Genomic DNA, 23,228 nt, shown 5'->3' with positions numbered 1-23,228 from the left:
GATGATAGACTGTCTGATCAGTTGGAGCAGTCTGAACACAAAATATTTATTGACTCAGTTCACCATCTTTTGGGTATGGTTCATGGCACTCCAAAATAATTACAATAGTAATATCAAAGATCACTGATCACAGGTCACCGTGACAGATATAATAATGAAAACATTGGAAACATTGCAACAATTCCAAAATGTGAGACAGAGACAGAAAGTAAGCATGTGCTATTGGAAAAATGGTGTGGGTAGAGCTTCATGAAGGATTGCCACAAATCTTCAGTTTGTAAAAAACAAACAAAAACTTCAGTATTTGTGAAGAGCAATAAAGCTAAGCCCAGTAAAACACAGTAAATATACATGTGTAAAATGTATTTTTAACTAAAAATTAATAAATACAATGTAACTCAATCATGCCCTACATCAAGAGTGAGTAAAAACTTTTTCTTAAAAGGCAAGATGGTAAATATTTTTGTCTTTTTAAGGCATATGATTTTTGTCCTTACTACTTAGCTCTGCCAGTGTAATGTAAAGCACTCATAGACAACATCTGCATGATTAATTGTAGGTGTTTCAATACAACTTTATTGACAAAAACAGGCCATTCTTTTTAATTATCAAGATGAGTTTGCAATCACAGTTAGTCCTTGACGTCTATGAAGTCTGGCTTTTAAAAATCCTATGCTTTTTTCATAATAAATTGACACTTAGCCTTTTTTTTTTCACACCAATTGGAAACATTTATGTATAAGATGATGAATAGACTAAACAATTATGAGCTGATGTGTTGCCATCGCTCTGTAGAAATGATTAGACAATTACTTGAGTATTTTCTTACATAACAATCTCTACTTTTCCAAGGGAGTGGAAAATGGAGAATTTAAAAGCCTACTATGATATCAGTTTTTCAACTCAAAGATTTCTTAAAATTTTATTATGATTTACTTTTGAAGGAGTATAGCAGCTGAGGACTAGAATTAAGGAAATGTTATTTAGAGATATCTCTCTATATATGTAGTCAAACTGTGTCTTAAAAACAAGGTATTATTTGTGGCTTCATAATTTTTTTTTAAATCAGTGAGAATCAAATCTCGTGCATAACATTGTATTATTCACTTTCACACATCTAAAATTGGTGTATACCTGAAAGCGTAAGTCAGTGTGAGTCTTGTTTGCAGGAATCATGTATGTGCACTGTTTGCTTATTTGTGTAAAGCATACACATATGTATAATTGAGGAAAATGGAGGAGGTTATTCTTTGCAGCCAATCCTGACATTGAGCGGAAATGTTGGCAGGGACATAACGGCGCAGCAGCTACTTCTCCATCACTCGCACACAGGGTCTGTCTCACCTGCGAATGCCATCTAAAAACACACTTGCTGTTAGTCTCAGTCTCGCAGTTAGTGTGACATTTGGACTCAACATGAACTGTTTTTATTAAATTTGAGATGGTGGATACACAACGTGTCAGGGTTGTGATGGACTTTAAATCCTTTGGGGGCTCCCTTCAATTGGCCTAAGCATTAACACCTTCTGAGTTCAAGTTTGATACATAGCAGTTTTTGAATTGGCAGTGAAGTGTTGTCATAACACTGTACATTTTTAATATTATGGTTTTGTTCCGAAAAATTCACAAAGAGGAAAAGTTAGCTATCACTCAAGTTGTTTACTGCTGTGAAGAAAGGCTCATATCGGGGCTTGGTAATTTTCTGATTCTTTGCTGCTACAGCCACAGCTGCAGATATATAAAATAATTATATTGAGTTTTTACCATGAAAATAATACATGCTTACTATGCAAAATAGTAAAAATATAGAAAATGTATGAAAGAGAAAAGATAAAATCACTCCAAATCCACACCAAGAAAGACAGTTTTGTTTTTATTTTCTACATCTACTGTCATCTTGATGAGCCTTACTGACGTGGGGAAAGGTTTGTTTCCTGTGACGTCACTCTCTGGTATCATGCTTAGCTTTTCCTGCACATCTGAGTTATATTATGCATACATCTGTGATTTTTTATATAATGTTAAATAAAACTGTAGGCTACTGATCAGTTAAGAATATTTTATTTTAACTTAATACGTAAAAAAGACTAGAAGGAAGTATACTAACACATGAACAATGGTTATTTCCTGGTGATGGATTTAGAGTGCTAATTTGTTTCACAGAAAAATAAAATGAATACACTAACCCTTACAAGTAGCCTAGGCTATTTAGACTTGCCGGTTAGTGGTACCTTGGCTTCTTCTAGTTTAAATAGCTTACTTTTCATTTAAATATCAAAGTCTATTCAAAATTTAGCCTCCCCTCAGGCTTGCTTTAAAAAGTTTGGCTGATTCTATCTTTTTAGAAAAATTAGCAATCATTTAGAATTTTACTTTCCTTCTTCCCTACCCCCAAAAATATATAGATAAATGAAGTTGGCTTATTATGTCGTCAGAGCATCAGGAAAAAGGGATTCTTGATTCCTTGCAGTATCCATTGGTTACCTAGTGGTTTCTATTATGGGATAACTGATAACCATGGAGAGGCCGTTAGCTTCATCTGGCTTTTGGGTGATATTCTGGCATCTCTATTGGTACTTCCTTGCACCTATCTGATCCTGAAGTGCCTACACTTGAGAGTTGCTTGGTCCTCCTGATCATATGCCTCTATCAAAACACTGGCATTTTCAGGCCTTCCGTAAGCCCTCAGTGGGAGGTGTATGATTGTCTAGATTTCTTAAACACCATTCACTGGCCATGTGGGAAGCAGGGCAATATTCATCTACCTATCATCTTCCTTATCAGAACCATAGCGTGACTTATCTATCATGTTGAATAAGGCCCCATTGTCAAGGCCTTATGTAGTTCATGTATTAATAGTTCTGTATATTCTATATAGGAATGTAAATGCTTTATCAAAAATCATACTGTGCTTCATGTTGTAAATTCATTTTTCCCCATGTATCACGTCTATTTTAACATCCTTCACAAATGGTTCTCTACAGTATGGTTTGAAATGGTGATATGATATTCTGTCATGGAACTGCTCCATGAGGAAAATATAAATTGTTGCTTAAATTTCTATTATACATCAATATATACTATACATATTATATGAATAATTTTAATGTAGAAAACCTCATAAATACATATTCATACACATCTTCAGCGTTCTTTACATTTAAATACAATAATTACTGAGACAAAGTATGTATTTTAGGGCCTTGGTTTTATGTTTTCAGTTTGCCTCCAAAAATTTGTGTCATTTCACTTCTAGCAATTATATAGGCAAAACTTAAACTCTTATTACTTTTTAAACTTATATTTTTTGATTACCTGTGGTTGAACATTTATCTATTTATTACAGATATCTACAAAAATACACATAAATTCCTATGTGGAAACTGGGATATTTATATTTTTCCTTTTGATTACAAGAGCTTCTTATATATTTAGTATATATTCAGTACATATTTCATGATTATATTTTTCAAATATTTTCTCTAATTGCATATTTAAAATTTTATTTTTATTATAAAATTGTGTGTGTATTTTTTCCATTGCACTTAGAAAATTTGACTTTATTCTGAGATCAGTTCAATATTAAGCAGTAAGCATGTTAGTTATTTGGAATTTATTAGTTAACATGTTATAAAAGGACATTCCATTTAGTCCATTTTCATTTCTTTCTCACCTCCTTACGATACTACCAAGTTTTCATGTCTCCTCACTGTCTTCACCAAAGTAATTAAGAAAATTAAACAGTGACAACAACAACAACAAAATTACTTTTAAAAGAACTGAGAGTTGGATGTGGTGCCTCATGCCTGTAATCCCAGCATTTTGGGAGGCTGAAGCAGGCAGATCATGAGGTCAGGAGTTTGAGACCAGCCTGGCTAAAATAGCGAAACCTCGTCCTTACTAAAAATACAAAAATTAGCTGGGCATGATGGCATGCACCTGTAATTCCAGCTACTCGGGAGGCTGAGGCAGGAGAATTGCTTGAACCAAGGAGGCGAAGGTTGTAGTGAGCCAAGATCATGCTATTGCACTCCAGTGTGGGCAACAAAGTGAGGCTCTGTCTCAAAAAAACAGAACTGATAACTTTGGAATATTCATTTTTTACGTTTAAGAGTATGGTCTGCTCAAAGCTTCTTTTCTACATACAATGCACTTTTATAGTTTTATTCCTATGGATTTTGCATATTTTTATAAAAGGTATTATATTTTATTTGTGTTGATCTTTTAAAAACAGAATTCTTATGAGTGTATCAATTCCACATTTCCTGTTATCTCAATCAATTCTGTTTTTATTTTTATTATCTTCATTCTTTTTTAAAATACAGACTTCTTGCTTGGATTACATGTTGTTTTTATTTCTATTCTGTCTGTTGAAATGAAGAAACTATTTTAAAACTATGAATTTGTGATGGGTAGATCTTAGACCACACATAAAAACATTGACAAGCATGTTTCCATTTGGAGTATTTTTGAAAGTCTTTAATTATAGTTTTATTCCATCCTTGACCAAGTGTTATTCAGAAAATTTTCCTTTTGAAGATGTTAGAATTTTTTTACCCTTGGTTTAAAAATTTTAAATATATTGTTTTTATATTTAGTTTTTCTTGAAACATACTGCTTAATTTTTTTTAGAGAGAGAGAGAGAATTTTCCTTTGTCACCCAGGCTGGAATGTAGTAGCATGATCTCAGCTCACTGCAATCTCCAGCTCCCGGATTCAAGCAATTCTTCTGCCCTAGCCTCCTGGGTAGTTGGGACTTCAGGTGCCCACCACCACGGTCAGCTGATTTTTATACTTAGAGTAGAGACAGACAGGGTTTCATCTTGTTGGCCAGGCTGGTCTTGAACTCCTGATCTCAAGTGATCCGCCCGCCTCAACCTCCCAAAGTACCGGGATTACAGATGTGAGCCACTGTGCCTGGCCTAATTTTTTCAAATTTTTCATGAATAGATGAAAATATATTACATTCTATATCTGATATGTAAAGAGCTATAATAACTTTTATTAACTTAAAATTATCATTGTCATCATATAACTTATATTCTTAATGTTCTTTCTTCATCTCTTTTTTTGTTACTTATACTGTCAGAGGCTAAAAGGGCTATATAATAAAAATCTCACAATGACAGCTTTGTCATTAAAACCAATATGCAGTCTTTACTCTTCATATTTTTGGCATCTCAGGAGCATTCAACTGCTTCTTGGAAACAATCTTCCATCAGTTGCTGTGGCTGCACATTCTCCTGGTAGCAGGATGACTTTCCTTGCTATGCCTTCTGTGTCTCCAGAGTAGACTCTTCTTTTTCTATCCGTCTCTTACAGATTGGTGGTGTTTCATGCTTAGTTCTAAGCATCCCAGCTCTTCCACTCTTATTTGCCCTTTGTAATCAGTCGCATCCACTGCCATGGAGTTCGTCATTACCTACATGCTATTGTTTTCTGAATCATGCAACTCTCACTTGTATTCTGAGCTTTAGAAACCACTACACAACGACCTACTAAATGTTTCTATTTGTTTGTCTTGCAGTTAGCTCCAATTCAACATGTCTAAAGCTTAACTCATCTCTTTCCTTTCAAATTCATTCTTCCACAATTAGTTCCCATCTGAGTCCATAATACTACCCTCTGCCTACCCCACAGTTCCATGCAGGAGTGTAGAACATGTCATTTTGTTTTGATTTCACTACATTTAACCACGTTCTACTTTAAGTATTAATTTCTGATCATTCTAATTCCAGTTTATCCCAAGCCCATTTAATTTTTGCATTTGCAGTTCCCAGTGCTCTTATTAAACCACATTCTTTCTTTTCTATCATAATGCAAACATCTACTTATTGTTTTTCTGTCTACGAGGTTACTCTTTTCCTTAGAATTCATGACTTATGTTGCAGGCTCACAACACCTGACTGAAAATGTTATAAAACGCAAATTTAGAGTTGGAGTTTTCTGGAGACAGCTTTGATATTTAACCTTTTAAGAACTATACTGGAATTATCTGTTGGGAAGGGAAGAGGGGGCAAATAATATTAGCTCTAAAGTACTTAACCTAACATTTTCTTTTTGAGAAGTTTAATAAATCATTCTATAATCAAGATATGTAAGTGATTAGCTATCAAAAACCAATCTCTTTGATCTAGCATACTTGAGAGATGGGGGAAATGGCAGCTGGTTTATTATGGAGTAATTATGGTGGAAGAAAGGGAGTAACATGTTGAAAAGAGCATAGAGATTCTATGTGTCTTTAAGGTCTGTGTGTATGTGTTTATCTATGAGAGTGTTTATTTGTATTCAGAGTGCTTCAACCTTTACAGTCCTTCAAGCTTGGGTTGAGTGCAGACAAGTTATGTAGGTCTTGCCAAACTACTACCAGTAAAATTTTTACAGTATGTTTTAATGCTGCCATATATTTTGTTTATGTTGAGTATTTTCTTCAAATATTGTACTATTTCAAAGGTTTGCTGTGCTCAGCCTCATTGAAATATGTTAGTTAATAGATGAAATAATAGTACACGTATAACATAAGCTCCATGACAGCTACAAATGTTTTGTTATATCATATACACCTCTATATGTTCAGATGAGAGACCGTGGTAGCCACAAAATATAGGCTTTATCAAAAAAGTATAAATTCCTAGGTCAAAAATAGTGTTTGAAAACCTATCATGAGCACAAAATATTTTAAAGTAACACCTAGAAATATTTCAGTGGAAATGAACCTCATAACCAATGAAAGTTCCCAGGAGATTAATTTGATTTATGTTATATTTTTCTCCTGCCCCTTTTCATTCCTATGTATGATTTTCATCATTAATTCAATAAATGGGAAGGAAGGTGGGAGGAACTTTCTAGCATATAATACAAGGACTTTAGTGGAAGCATAAGAATATTCCAAACAATGAACTTAAGGCCTTTCTTAAATTGCTTATAAAATGTGTGTGTGTATGTGTGTGTGTGTGTGTGTATGTGTATATATATATATATATATATATATGTGTGTGTGTGTGTGTGTGTATATGTATATATATATATATATATGTGTGTGTGTGTGTGTGTGTGTGTGTGTGTGTGAGTGTGTGTATACACACACACACATATATATACACACACATAAAATTTTGTGTGTGTGTATTAGTCAGGGTTCTCTAGAGGGACAGAACTAATAGGATATATGTATATATGAAAGGGAGTTTATTAAGGAGAATTGACTCACATCACAATGTGAAGTCCCATGATAGACCATCTGCAAAATGAGGAGCAAGGAAGTTTGTCGTGGTTCAATCCCAGCCCCAGAACCTCAAAAGTAGGGAAGCTGACAGTGCAGTCTTCAGTCTGTGGCCAAAGGCTGGAGAGCCCTGGAAAAGCACTTGTGTAAGTCCAGGTGTTAAAAACCAAAGAACCTAAAATCTGATGTTCAAGAGCAGGAAACATCCAGCACAGGAGAAAGATGAAGGCTGGAAGACTCAGAAACTCAGTAGTTTCTTCTACCTTCTTCTGCCTGCTTTTTCTAGCCACCTTGGCAGGTGGTTGCATGGTGCCCACCCACATTATGGGTGGGTGTTCCTGAGGGTGGGCCTACCTCTCCCAATCCACTGACTCAAAAGTTAATCTCTTCCAGCTACACCCAAAAAAACCCAGATACACCTAGAAACACTATTTTGCATCCTTTAATCCAATCAAGTTGATACTTAATATTAGCCATCACTTTAGTATAAAAAGTACAGTAGAGTTTGGGACATATAAATGTTCAATATAATGTTTTATGAACCACTTCTTTGAGAGAATCCACATGCCTTATCTTGGGTGTCACAGTTTGCAAATATTACAGATTCATGGTGATAAAATATTTTTTTCAGCGATACACATATATATTTTGTTTGTTGCTAAATACTTCAAATATTCTGGATTCTATATTTTAGAACAATGATAAATATATCTATATAGATATCTATGTCCTAAGTCTATATTTTGAGCATTTTATATTAATACATATGAAGAAGATGGCCAGTAAGAGTCTTTAAAATCCCAACTTTGAAATCCCAGTTGCTCACATGGAAATATGTTAAAGAGGCACATTCTACACATTTACTTAAATGTTTTCATAGAATGTAGAATTGGTTTTCTAAGCAGTAAAGCTATTAATATTAGCTCTAAAGTAGTCAATATAACATCTTCTTTTTGAGAAGTTTAATAAATTATTCCATAATCATGATATGTAGGGGATTAGCTATCAAAAACCAACTTCTTTGATCTAGCATAATTGAGAGATGGGGGAAATGGCAGCTAGTTTATTATGGAGTAATTATGGTGGAAGAAAGAGAGCACCATGTTGATGTTTTATTTTCTGATTCTACATCTTATCTTAAAACATTTTGTGACTATAATTTAAATGCTGGTTCATTTATTTCAAAATGATAGCACTGCAAGAATGCCTTTTAAAAATATTAAAAGTATATATTAAAAACTCTAAATTGAAGTCAGATTTATTTAGGTGAATTCTATACCAAAAACATCTTCATTATGCAAAAGATAGTAGGATTATATTACATAGTCACTCAGACTGTCCATTTTGCATGATTTGACATTATAAGATTTAATTTGTGTACTTTTTCAAAATATTTTCATCACCAGACAAGGTTTCCCTTTCACTTAGCCTACAAGGTAGGCATGATCTTATATCTATTTCTCCAGCCTCACCTTGTGCGTTGATTATTTTTGGCATGGCTGAAACACATGCCTTTTGGGATGTCTTTTGGCATTTGAATACTTGGATAAAACAAAGGCACAGTGAAAATCTTTACCGACTTTAAGGAAACATTGATTAGTAGGAAAAGCAATAGAAAGCAGCTACTCTGTTTCATCTCATATGTATCAAATAAACTTCATAGATGTTTTTATAGTTTTCTGTGTCTTTCTGTTTCTCTTTGTTTCTCTTTCTTCCTTGCTCTCTCTGAGAACAAAGTACTAAGGATCCAAAAATTTTAGTAAAAAATATCATGTCAGGGCTCTCCCATGGACTCACACCTGATTAATATTGTTTCTTCTGTTCATTCTTCTTTATGCAATGTTGATACACAATTAGAATAGCAAGTGGTATGATATTCATCATGTAAAGCATGTTTGCCCTACCAACTCCTAGTACTGAGGGCAGATGCTGTGTGCCATTAAGTTCATTGTTATGGATTCTTGGTATCACTTAATGAGAGGTCCTATGGCGTACTTAGTATCGCCAAGCTGGTGATAGAAATATGTGTTTTGTTTTTCTGTTTGGGTATTAAAATATCCCCACAGGAAAAAATAAGGCGAAACTCATTCAGAAGCACAGTTTTTCAGTTGTGCCAAGATTTGTATATTTCAAGTGAATGGGGTAGGGAAATGTGTGTGGAAATGGCAAAAGCACCGAATTAGAATAAATATAAGCCTCGCTCAAAATATATATCTACTACTTGGTACATAGTTAACATTTATAGAACACTAATCTCCCTATTTCCTGATTTTTATTTTATTTTTTGGCTATACCACTATCATTTTTCTTGCAGAGCTACTGTAATAATTGAGTGATCAAGAGAGTCTAGCACTTAAGACTACAGTGTGTGTATGCATATGTGTGTGCATGTGTGTGTGCATGTGTGTGTGTGCACGTGTGTGTGTGTGCATGCGCACATGTGGGGAACAGCCCTGGGTTTGAAATCTGACTGCCCCAAAGCCACTTAATAGCTATATGACATGGCCCAATTTACCTAGCCATTGTGGTCTTCAGTTTCCTCAGCTGTAAAAAAGGGGCTAAATACTATATGCACATGGCTATTGTGAGTTTAAAATAAACTATTGATGAAAAACATCTGGTTCACAGATTCATATGCCTTTACTATGTGGAAACCATGCTCAACATTTATGTAAAGAACCATATACATGGTAAAACAATCTATCAGAGCTACTATGATATTCTTTCGTATTTCAGCAGAAAGTTGGTTCTGTCTCAGGTACAAATCTAAGTCTGTGATTTATATTAGTCTCCTCTGGTTAAAAACCTAGCACATTTCATAGATATGTTCACTATACTATGCCACGAATTTCCAGTGGTGAGAAAAGCAGACAGGGCATGCTGTCTGTCGAGAAAGCTAGTGTGTTTGGAGCTGAGACACTGATTTCAGAGTAATACTCAGCAACATAAATATGAGCAGCATAAAAACAACTCAATTTTGTTATTTGTCTTATTCCTGGAATTTAGCACAATACCTAACATAGAATAAGCACTCAATAATATAATATTTTCCCTAACAACAATTGAGATTGTTAGCAGAGGGCAACATGACTACATTTAGAAAATGGGAGAAGAGTGTGGAGGGAAAAACAGTCAGGGGATATTATGGGTGCCTAGGCTTCTGATGATGGTGGCTTAGACCAGGGTGGTCATGTACATAAATTTCAGCTTTGTAAGGAACTAAATCAGCAGGACTTGGTGATGGATTACATTTAGAAGTTAAATGTCAAAGATGCCTCAAGCATCTGGCCTGCATAACAGAATAGGTAAGTATAATTCATTGATGTAAAAAATACTGGGTAAGGTCCAGGCATGGTGGCGCACACCTATAATCTCAACATTTTGGGAGGAAGAGGGGGGTGGGTAACTTGAGGTCAGGAGTTCGAGACCAGCCTGGCCAACATGGTGAAACCCTGTCTCTACTAAAAATATCACATTTACCTGGGCATCGTGGCATCCGCCTGTAATTCCAGCTACTGGAAGGGTGAGACAGGAGAATGGCTTGAGCCCGGGAGGTGGAGGTTGCCGTGAGCCAAGGTCATGTCATTGTACTTCAGCCTGGATGACAGAGCGAGGCTCCATCTCAAAAAAAAAAAAAAAAAAAAAAAAAAAAGAAATAGTGGGTAAGCACCAGGTTTAGAAGAAAAAGACCTCATTGACTCTTAGTTGAATCATCTAGAACCAAGCTATCCCATACCATAGTCATTTGCCACATGTGACTAAACGTATTTAAATTTTTAAAAATTAAATAAAACATTTAGTTCCTCAGCCACTCACGCTACATTTCAAGTACCAAACAACTACATGTGGCTAGTAGCTATCACACTACAGAGCACAGATACAGAAAATTTCAAACATCATGAAGAATTCTCTTGAACAAGGCTGATCTAGGGTAAATAGCAGTGGCATCTGTAATTTAAAAAAAAAAATCCATAGCAACATCAAAAAACTCCTTTCTTATGGCTCATTGGAATTTAACGTGAAAAATGAAAAGGCTGACATCAAAGTTTCTACTCTATCCTTATGGACAAGATAAAAGTTTGGTGTTTGTTTGGGTGTTTTCCTCTGATTGGTGATGTCAAGATATATGTTCTCTGCTAAGGTTTCTAGTGGGAGAAGGATTGTGTTACATTTCTAACAGAGAGTCCACATAGCACAGTAGTTTAAACCATGAGCTCTCTTTTGAGCTGAATTGTGCCTTGCCCCTGCCAAATTCAAATCTTGAAGCCCTTGCCCCAGTACTACAGAATGTGACTGTACTGGAGACATGGCCTTTAAAGAAGTGATTAGGTTAAAGAGAGGCCATTAGGATGGATTGCAATCCAATCTGATCCATGTTCATAGAGGAGGAAATTTGGATACGCAGGGAAACACCAGGGAATGTATGTACACAGAGGAAAGACATGGTGTGAATATAGTGAAGAATGTTGCCATCTGCAAGCCAACGAGAGGGGCTGCAGAAGAAACCAAGCCTGCTAATACCTTGATCTTGTACTCATAGCCCCTAGAACTCTGAGAGAATAAATTTCTGTTGTTTAAGCCACCAAGTCCTTGATATTTTGTTATAGCAGTCTTAGCAAACTTCAGCAGGCTCCAAAGCCAAACTGCCTGGAATTAAGGCCAGCTCTGCCACTCACTAAGTGGATGACCATGAGTGAATTGCTTAACCTCTCTGGTTAACTTCACATTTCTAAAATGAGAATGATAATAATTGTTATGAATGGCAAATGGGTGAATATTTGTGCAGTGTTCAGAATAGTAACTCACATAGAATAAGTACTATATAAGTAAATGTTAAATAAATAGAAAGTAAATAAAAATCATGTTGTGTTGGTTGGCTTTCCGCCAGTCACTGTAGCCAAGACTGTCTGTCCAATGCATATTCAAAGAAATATTTGAACCAGCTCAGTTGAGCTATATTCAGAAAAAAATTACATTCAGACGAGTTCCTCAGGTGGGAGCTTCTAATCTTGTCCTTCTATTAAGGGACACTTTCATGGGAGAAAATGTACTACCCCAAGAATTTAAATAAAAAAGAAAATAGAATTTGAATTCCTAAGAACTGAGTGAATGTTCTGAATCTACCATTTACTGGCAATGTGACATCAACCAAGTCACTTCACTTCTCAGTCATTTGTCTAGGCTGATATTTTCCAAAAGAACATTCTGTAATGATGGAAATTTTCTATACTGTGCCATCCCATAGGATAGTCATGTGACATTGAACATTTGAAATATACATGGTATTATTGGATTTTTTGTTTTGTTTAGTGCAGCTCTGGGGCAATGATCTTAGAGCATTGTTGTGAAATCAAAGAAAGAGATATTTTCTATGTAAAAGTAACCCTCGTTATCAAAAGGAATAACATCTGGAAAATCTTATGATGTCCACTAACAAAACAAATGTGATATAGAATATCCAGTGGAGCCTGCTGAATTCCTTCTACCTATGAAGCTAGGCAGCATCCTCCATCCAAGTCCAGGGGTAGAGGAATTTAAAGGGATGGTATCTAGAAATGTTCTCTATTTCTGAAATTAGGAACAAGAATAATTAATTAAAAGGTGATGAGAGTGCTAGCACACCTTCTTGTTTTAACAGTTTTTTAAGTACATTTCATAAATTTCATAAATTCCATGGCTACTTAGAATGAAAAGCCATGTAATGAACATATGTGGATTCGTGAGAAATCTTCACACAATGCAGCTACCACTGCTTTAGACAGTAAGTGGAGCACTGAGCTTTAACATACTAAAAAATAAATGCTGGCCGTGTTTCATAACTTTAAAGCAAACTGTTAAGGGTAAACCAGATGTTATTTAGAAGTAAATAAATACCGATTTAACTTTATCAAGAATAGCAAATAGATTCTTAGTCTGAAACAAGACATACTTACTGTTCTTCATTTTTTTTTTCTAATTCATTTACCTAAAATTAAATTATAGAATCTGGCTGTTTATCAGATACAAACAGATTTTGTGATTTCAACTAAATCCCATAATAACTGTGTTCCAGCTCTCCGTCTTTGTCTATAACTTGAGGCTTTATTGTGTGTATAGTACAATAAGCAATTATTTTAACTTCAAATGAAAATTGGAGTAAATGACCACTTGGAATATTCAGTTGTTTTTCACTGAAATAGTGGCTCATGGCTTGCAACATTAACCACGCTGTCATATACAAGAATGTATTTTTAAAAATAAGCCTGTGATTTATGGATGCAGTTTTTATCCATGTATGGGTTAAAGCACGGACATTTCAAATTGTGGGCTGAATATACTGTGAAACCTGACATCCAGTTGAACTTTGCTCAGTTTTATGGTGTCTCCCAACCACTTTATGAAATTGAAGCCACCCACCCGTCATTTATGCGGTCTATTATTCTTCACTGACTCTTTAGTATTTAATTTTTTTGCTAGTGAATAAATTTTTTATGACTTCTTTTAAGTTTGATTTAAGGTCTAATTTTATTTAATGAATGAAAGCATCTTGGCTGTTAATCTTTCCATTCATGCATACCATGTGTAGTTTTACTGTCTAATAACTACCAAAAGGCTTTATTTAAATTCTATGGCTATTTTTATTTTTTTAATGTTATTATAGAGCTTATTACAGAAAAATATTTCTATTAAATTATAGCAGTCTCAAATAACATTTTTATATCTCTCATACTGAGCTATATCCTTTGGTGTATATATTTTTATCAGGATATTTTGTCTTACTACTCTCCTGTAAATGCATTAACCATTATTCTCAGATATTCATTATTATAATGATTACCTTCCATAACTTCTGACATTTTTTAATTTATACATCTAGGTTCATATTTCCAACATCATAGGTGCTCGCATGCAGAATGTTGGCCTCAAAACTAGAGAGATTTTTATCATAGGTGCTTGCACATAGAATGTTGGCCTCAGAACTCGAGAGATTTCTTTTTCATGTCACTTAGACAAGTCGAACATCCTCTGTAGTCATTTTTCTTTTGAACAAGTCAGGAGAGTATTTGTAAAATGTGGTAGGAGGGATAATAGGGTATGGAAGAGCCTAAACTATATTCTAGGTGATTTCCTTTCATCTCCCTCCTACCACCGGCAACTGGCCTGACTCCCAGCTTCTTATGGACTAAGCAGAGAGAAATCAGTGTGATGGAATCCCAGCATAGTTAGTGTATGGGTCAAGTTTCCATAGAGAAATAGAATGGAACGCATGCACGCACATGCACGCTCACACACAGACACAGACACACACATACACACACGCACACACACACACACACAATTTATTAGAAAGAATTGGCTCACATCATTATTTAAGCTGACAAGTCCCAGGATTTGCAGGGTGGGTAGGCAGCTGGAGACCCAGCAGAGCCAATGGTATAGTTCCAGTCCAAAGGTCAACAGGCTTGAAACTCTGGAACAGCCAGTGTGTTGGTCTGAGTCCAAAGGCAGGAAAAAAGCAAAGTCTCAGTTTGAAAGCAGTCAGGCAAGAGAATCCTCTCTTACTTGGGGGAAGAGCCAACCTCTGACTCTACTCAGGCCTCCACCTGATTGAATTAGGCCCACCCCAAATTAGAGAGGACAATGGGCCTTATTGAGCCTACCAATTCAAATGTTAATCCCCCTCAAAAACGTCCTCATGGAAACAGAACAATGTTTGACCAAATATCTGGGCACCCTGTGGCCCAACCAAGTTGACACATATAATTAACTATCAGAGTAGGAAATGCCATATAAAGATAAATTTTTCAAATCTTTCTTTACCCCTAAGGAAGACTTACTTAATCTGGGATTACAGACCTAGGTCATACAAGGTTCCAGAACTGAACAATGTCTCATTTCTCCATTGAAACTTGGCAGGGCTTAGCACTCTACTTTAGGGTTAGTCTATATTTTGACTTTATCTTAAATTTTAGGAAACTGTAAGAACAACAATCTGCAAGCAAATTTTATTTATTCAGTCAAAAAGCTTATATCGGATACTTCCCATGGGTAGGAGACTGTGGTCAGACAAAAAGATGAATAAAGCTAGTCTCTGCCACTCGCAGGCTTCAAGCATATTTGCCCATGTTGAAACCCCTCCTTGAATATATCACTACTGGGCTTTAATGCTGTATTTTAAATAAAGGCTTTAAATGGAGCTACAGTTTTCTGTCTTGGTGATCTGAAGCTGCCTTCTTCGACCCACCCCCTGCCCAGTAACTTTTATTTTCCTAACAGAATTGCACAGAGAATTCTGATATAAATTAAAGAAATACAGTTGGAGCTGCTGGGTGGGTGCAGTAGGGAAACAACCTGAAGCCTATTCATTTACTTGTCCTAATTTGTCCAACACTCTCTGGGTCCCTATAGTCACACTAGCCCCAGAGGTATAAGGAATAAAGTTTAAAGACTACTTATCTGTTTAATATTCCTGCCAGTATTTTATGCATTATATGTAACAAAATTAAAGCAGGTTTGGATATTTTTCTCCCAGTTCTTCTATGATTCACTCTGTGTTTAATTAGTTCTCTTTATTCTTCACAGAGTTGTTTTGCTTTGGTTTTTAATCACATTTTCTCTTCCTCTTTTTAAATAGTTTGTGTTTTAAACATGTCATATAATTAGTAGGGTGTTCTACACCGTGGAAGGTTCAGAGGATGTAATGACTTCCAGAAACTTGCACTTTTACTGCAAATAAAAAGCGTGTGTTTTTGAAATATTTAAACACAGTAAGACAAAATAAGACATATAGACAAAAAGTACTTCATAAGATTATTTGCAGAGATCAGTATGAATATTTCATCAAGTATCAAGAATGTCATACTTTGCTGTTGAAATGGCAGGATCTACAGACCACTAGATGTTTTCTGAATAGGCCTGAGCAATTATGTCTCCTTTGGAGATTTATTTTGTATGATTTGTCTTTTATTTTTGTAGTCAGCAAAGGGAAATGGAGCAGATGGTAGTAAGTCCCAAAAAGTATTTAATGTGTAAAAGGCCTAAGTTTGTTAATATTTTATTATTCAATCTTCTCTTGCTAACTTCTGGTGTCAACCTGTTGGACTCTCGGAGAGCTGGGAGAAGCTAGAGACAGGTTAGAAGATTTGTTTTGGACATAGAACTCTAGTGAGAGTAAAGTAACGAATTCATGAGATTGTATGTGTTTAGCAAGGGTGAGGATTTTCCAGGAAGAATTGTTTTGTTGTTGTTGCAAGTAGTGATTGGAAGAGAGAGCTTTTGAAAGTAGAAGCTGTTGTGACTGTGGGTAAAATGACAATGTTTACAGATAGGAAAGGGACATTCTAAAACCTATTTTTCTATGAATTAAAAAATGCATTTTTGTAGCTAACCTCCTTTGCTATTCATACCAAAGGCTTTGTAATGGTATGTAACTGTTTCACTATAACATTAATGCCAGATTGCTTCTTATATCAATGAAGCAACATGCAGAGATTGGACAACAGGGTGCTGGCATCTTTGGGTCTTATAATGCTGGACACCATTATGCTCTTGAACATATTTCAGAAAATATCAGTTACTGTATAGTAACTGGTAGGCATGCCATTTAAACAAAAAGATCCAGCAGTTAAAAATCTCAAATAACAATTTATCTTTTGTTCAGGCTTAGTTTTTAAAGCACATGAAAGTTTAAAAATGTAGTTCTGTACGTATGTCAGTAGCCCAGGTTCTAAATCCCACTCACAACATACGTTCATTCAGTACACTCTGTTTGTTTGCTGTTTGTTTTGATTTTTGTTGCTGTTTGTCGTGTGTTTCTTTGTTTTACAGTAAAGAACAATATGAGGTAAGGGAACAGTGGGCTTGGGGATTACAGTGTAAAAGCTTTTTGGTATTCTAGTGACTCTGGGAAAAAAAGCAGTTTTACCTTAGCTTCTCCATCTGTGAAACAAGAGTTCTCAGGTTATTCTCTGAGCTTCCTTCCAGTCATAGCATCCTGGGAGTTTATGATTCTTATATGAATTCTGATATCCTGTAACTTAGACAATCTAGTATAAATATTCTGAGAACAAATGTAGGTATAAATAATTACAGTGAAATAACAGGTATAAACTGGCATCTGTGGTTGCCATTCCTCTAACATATTGTGGTACAGTGACGATGAGGAAAATAAGTAATATAATACATATGTGTACATACACAACGAAGGTCTTTTTTCATCTACACAAATAAAGAATTGATGTGCTGGGCCAGGCACAGTGGCTTATGCCTATAATCTCAGCACTTTGGAAGGCCGACATGGGTGGATCACAAGATCAGGAGTTCGAGACTAGCCTGACTAACATGGTGAAACACCATCTCTACTAAAAATACAAAGATTAGCCAAGCATGGTGGTAGGTGCCTGTAGTCCAAGCTACTTGGGAGGCTGAGACAAAAGAGTAGCTGGAACTGGGAGGCAGAGGTTGCAGTAAGCTAAGATCATACCACAGCGCTCCAGCCCAGGCAGCAGAGTGAGACTTCATCTAAAAAATAATAATAATAAAGAAAAAAAAGTGATGTGCTTTGAACTGTATTTATGATTCACATATCATTAAGAGCTGTTATGTAGTACTTAACTAGCCGCTAATCAACCCCTTAATAAATATATGTTAAACCATTGAGTTACACAGCAGAGTGTGACAAATGGGGCCCATTCAAGAAGGACATCCCCAAAATCCAGACTATATTACAAATCCTGGGGTGACCAAGGAGAGCCAATGAACCTGAAAGTGTCTGTGGTGAGAAACAACTCTGCTATGTGGAGTCTTCAGGAAAAGCAAATAGGAAAGTGTTAGTACAGACCTCTACGGTTCTGGAATCTACTAGTGCTTCCTGCCTCAGGTCGTGACTTTTCATTTGACAAATAGCTCCTGTTGTAATACTGGGCTCTAGTAGAGACTGAACTCCCGATGATGGGACACAAAGGGACTCTGTGACTAGAGCTGCCCATTGTGAACTTGGTATTGATTTATCTGACTGTATGGTATAGACATAATGTATTGTTACATAGGAGTGATACATTTGGAACACTGGATCCATTAGCTCCAAATGTTTGGATTCAAGCAGATCGACAATGAATGACGATATATCATGAAAAGGAGTCCCAGAGTCTCCTATCATCTGTCTCTTATGGCACTGATGCTTCTTTCTCAAAAACCCTCAGGAGTTCCCTATGACTAACTCATGGAGGAGGAAAGTACTTGCACTGGTATAAAAATGGGTCAGCCTGACATGTTGGGTGGACTTTAATGTGAACAATGAAGGATATTTGCCCAGTGGGAAGATCAGCAAACAATTTATTTGTTATTCCCTTCATTTAGAGAGGGAGGTGACCTGAAGGGCAGATATATATTGAGCTTTGGCAGAGTTAATAACCTGATGGGCCTGGAAGAAATAAGACTAGAAAATCAGATACAAGGAGTATAAGCAAGAGGCATGTGGATGGGCCTGCAGGAGTGAGCACAATCAAAATCATGCCTATCAGACAGTCAGTAATGCAGAGAAAGCTCTCTACTACCAGGTGGACATCGTCACCTGTCCAGTGGATATGAGCCCGCCTCCTTTCTCATTTACTCCAGAGTTCGTGCAATAGACCCATAAAGATAATGATCTATTGTGGCTGGATTTAGACCTTGGTGACAGAGACAGGGACAATGCATGGACCCAGGACATGGTCTCCCTTTCCAAAGCTAATATAGCTATTGTCACTTCTAACTATTAAATGCCAGAAACAGACGGACAATAAGCCACTGAGATGATATGATTCCTCCAGGGTACCATAGTGACCCAATGCCTGCAGGGTGGCAGGCTAATTAAGTTGGATCCTCTCCACCTTGGAGTGGGCAGCAATTTGTCCGAAGTGGGTGAATTATGGTCTGGATACATGTTTGTCTTTCCCCTCATAGTGCCTTCACTGGCACCTGCGTCTGACAGCCTAAGAATGCCTAATCCAGTGATATAATGCCCCACATAATGTTGCTTCTACCAAGGGACATTTGCTGCTGTATCAAAGAAGACACAACAGTGACCTTATGGTCACAATATGTTTTATCATCCACCAGCCACAGGCCTGATGGAACAGTGGAATAATATTAATCCTGAAAAGCTCAGCCAAGACACCAGCATGAGGAAAAGCCTTAGAATTGGGATACTGCCCTCTAGGATTGGGATATACACCAAACCAATTGCTGATATAGAATGCTATATTTATCATACCCAGGGCTCACAGTTCTGGGACTAAGGGTAGATCCTTCCTATAGTCAATAGCAGTGATCCACTGATGGTATTTGCACTACCTTTCCCTAAAGCCTTATTCTTGGCCAGTTAGAACCCTAGTTCTTGCGGTGGAGGCAGGGGAGCAGTGCTGTTCTTTCAGTGGTAGCTGTGATTGGTTCTACATGTGATCTGGTTACTATGTGTTCCTCATGATAATAGACCGACACAGATGGTATGAGATTACCATACTCACCACATGAGGAGACAAGGAGATAGGGCTATTGCCACAAAATCTGAACAAGAAAAAATATGTCTGGAACTTGAAAGTACTCCATGCCCTGATGGGAAGGAGAAATTGCAGCAACCAAGACTCCAAAGGAGTAAGAAAACGAAGGGCTTAATTCATCAGGATTTAGGTCTGCAACACCCTACTCAACATCGACTCAGAGCTGAAATGCTGAAATGCTGGTAGAGTATGAGGGAAAGTCTGGGATTAGTGGTAAAGGAGATAGGTGATGAATATCAATTAAGGCCTTAAGGACCAGTTGGGGCATTGGATATTGTGGCTGAATTTACTACCACTCCTTTAAGTCTCTGGGGAATTGCAGCTTGCCATTACTCCAAAGGATTATACTTAAATTCTTCTCTCGGGAAAGATATGAGGGACTTTGAATTGATGCTATTGGGATATCAGCAGATGGTGCAAGTACATATAAGTTGTACATGGGGTTGTCTGTCCTGGGCCATTTGTGTTCTTTTCTATATTGGCTCAATCCTAACATCTCTTCACGTTTTTGACCACTTGCTCAATGGTGAGCCCCAGATAACTGTCACCTTAACTCTTAACACCGTTAGCTATATCTGCCTTTCTCAAGGTGAAGACCAGGCGTTAGCATGTCCCCAGTAGCAACCACCTTGGAAGGATTCACAGTAGTTGTGACAACTGTCATATGGGGACACACCCAGGAAAGTTCTGTCTCCATTAGAGTATTTTTTCCCCAGTGGCTACCCAAAAGGGCATATTATACAATCATAAAGGCAGAGGACTTGATGAACTATACAATGAATTATTATCAATGAAACATCGAGTACCATAAGCAACTGACATATAAATGTCCCTCTCTCTGACTGTTAACAAACTGCTTCAAGGTGTAAAGGTTCTAAATGACTTCTTTAGATTTGTTTCACATGACCCAATAACCAGCCATGTTTTCGTGTGAAGTTGTGCCCAGTTCAGTCATGTACCACCTGTGGCTGCTTTCTTCTCTTTCCTGTATCACCTCTTTTTTTAACCTCACTGTGGTTGACCTAGCATTGCTTGATGTCAGACTGTACTTCCTAGAGAATTTGGATTGAGATGCCAAGCAAAGTTTTTAATCTAGGAAGTTTTTGAACACTGACTGACAAATTAAAATGTGATTATGAATAACTAGCCCTAGCCTCCCAGATTGGAAAGTTTACCAATTTTCATTCACCAAGTTATCTTCTATCCTTATCTGTTTTAATGTGTGAATATACTTCTCTATTTTAATAAAATTAATGTGCCCATTAATTTCTTTTTTAAAAAAAGTGCAGTGACTCTCTTACTTGACCCCATTTTGTTTTGCAATGTTTTCATTACTCTGTCTGGTTTATTACACTTTTATCATATAATTCTCCTGCATTTAACTTTTCTCAGTGCAAAGAGACAGTATGCTAGTTGCTTGCCCTTTTCTGAATGTGTACCATTTTTACTGTCATCTCTTAGAACAAACAGTTTAATCAGTATGCTTCTCTCTATAAATTGTGGCATAATGGAAGAGTGCAATTAGTTTTTAACAAAAGTTATGGAATCCTCACAACTTGTATTAAGACACTCCTCACATAATACTAAACTTTTCTGATAACATTTTGCCAAACTTATCTTAGGCAAGGGAATGTACGCCACCCCCAGTGTCCCAGAATGTAGTCAGGGGCTTCACTATCTCTCTTTTACCTTCTGTGTCATCCCCTCTTTAATTATTCTTTTCGATGATGATTTAGAGATAATATGAATTGTAACCCTATGGTGCATCTATTAGTATTAAATAAGAATAATTAGCTAATGTTTTCATTATAGCTGTGTATTGAAAGCAAAACTGAAAATTTACATAGTAACTTGATATATTATACTTGCTATCTATCTCAGATTCAGCCTAGTTGTTCAGATTCTCCTAGACTTGGATATGTCAAGCTTTTGGAATTACTCATTTGCTTTAGTGGTTGTGGCTTTTGCCTGAGCTTGTACATCCTGCCATTTGAGTGCAAACAGAGAACTCAACTCCCCCCTCCATCTTCAATCTTCTCTTTGTCTCCCTTTTCGTCATGAATTATTTTTTACTCTATTGTCTATTCATTAATTACTTTTTCTCCAATGAATGTTGCATCATGAATACTAATCTTTGGAAAAGTTGAGAGTGAGATGAATGTTCACAAAAATTATAAAGACCTCAGATGAAAATTGCAGCAATTCAACATTGCAATCCCATTGGAACAAAACAAAGACAGTTACAACCATTTGAAAGCAAGTCACATTTTTGTACACCATCCATTATTCCTGCATTTAACAGAATGTTAAAGATTCTACATCTTGTGAATTTATTAGCTTGGTATTTAGCGTGTTTCATGGCCAAAATAGCAAAGAAGCTTCATTATTACAGGTTAAATTAGCCTCATGAAAATGTTGTTGGTAAAAGGTTACAGAAATGAATAAGAGATCTAACCAAGCAGCATATTGGACCATTTATCACTATAATTTTAAAAAGGCATTCTGATGATTTAAATTAATTGGCTAAAGGGTAGAGATTTAGATAAAAGTTAATAGTTGAAGCCCAAATGACATGGTTAGCTAGCTCTTCTTTTTAATAAAGAGGGAACAACGCATACTCATAAAATAGTTTTGTATATTGCCCTTTTGGCAGAAACTGAAGCCAAAAAAAAAAAAATACCTGATAATACATTTTATTATTTATTTATTTATTTTTGATTTGATTTATTTTGGAGACGGGTCTCACTCTGCCACCCAGGCTGGAGTGCAGTGGCTGCAATGGCACTATCTCAATTCACTGCAGCCTTTACCTCCTGAGTTCAAACGATTCTCCTGCCTCAGTCTCTCGAGTATTTGGGACTACAGGTGTGTGTCACCATGCCTGGCTAATTTTTGTATTTTTAGTAGAGAGGCAGTTTCACCACGTTGGCCCCGCTGCTCTCAAACTCCTTACCCCAGGTGATCCTTCCATCTTGGCCTCCCAAAGTGCTGGAATTACAGACGTGAGCCACCATGCCTGGCCGGGCTTTTGTTTGTTTTAAAGAAATATTCGTAACTATATTATATATAAGCTGAATTGCCTAAGCATCTCGTGTTTGCTTCCAACATGGTCAGATAGCCCTTCCCACATTCTTTGATTTTGTACAGTTGAAACTTAAAAACTTAGCCATCTTTATATAGAGGTTTTACTATTTGCTTTTTTTTTTTTTTTAAATTTGAGACGGACTCTTACATGTTGCCCAGGCTGGAGTGCAGTGGTGCGATCTTGGCTCACTGCAACCTCCGGTTCCTGGGTTCAAGTGATTTTCCTGCCTCAGCCTCCCAAGTAGCTAGAATTACAGGCACCTGCCACCATGCCCAGCTGTCTATTTGCTTTTTAACTAAATGTCTTCCCTATGTATGTAAGAATAGGAAGTCTACCATCTTTGTGAAAATTTTATCAGGGAATTTAACATTTCTTATTTTTTGCCCTTTGACATAATGTTTTT

At 36.5% G+C, this 23,228-nt stretch overlaps 1 protein-coding gene across 9 annotated transcripts in view; it reads left to right on the top strand.

The window, feature by feature from the left end:
- Nucleotides 1-23,228, top strand: part of INPP4B (inositol polyphosphate-4-phosphatase type II B) — an 840,435-nt gene that overhangs the window by 631,096 nt on the left and 186,111 nt on the right. The gene's annotated exons all lie outside the window — the stretch shown is intronic.

Source organism: Cebus imitator, unplaced genomic scaffold, assembly GCF_001604975.1.
Source record: "Cebus imitator isolate Cc_AM_T3 unplaced genomic scaffold, Cebus_imitator-1.0 Scaffold4, whole genome shotgun sequence".
Classification (NCBI taxonomy): domain Eukaryota; kingdom Metazoa; phylum Chordata; class Mammalia; order Primates; family Cebidae; genus Cebus; species Cebus imitator.
Note: the sequence above shows the minus strand (reverse complement) of the source record. Positions and strands in the feature narration are given on the sequence as shown.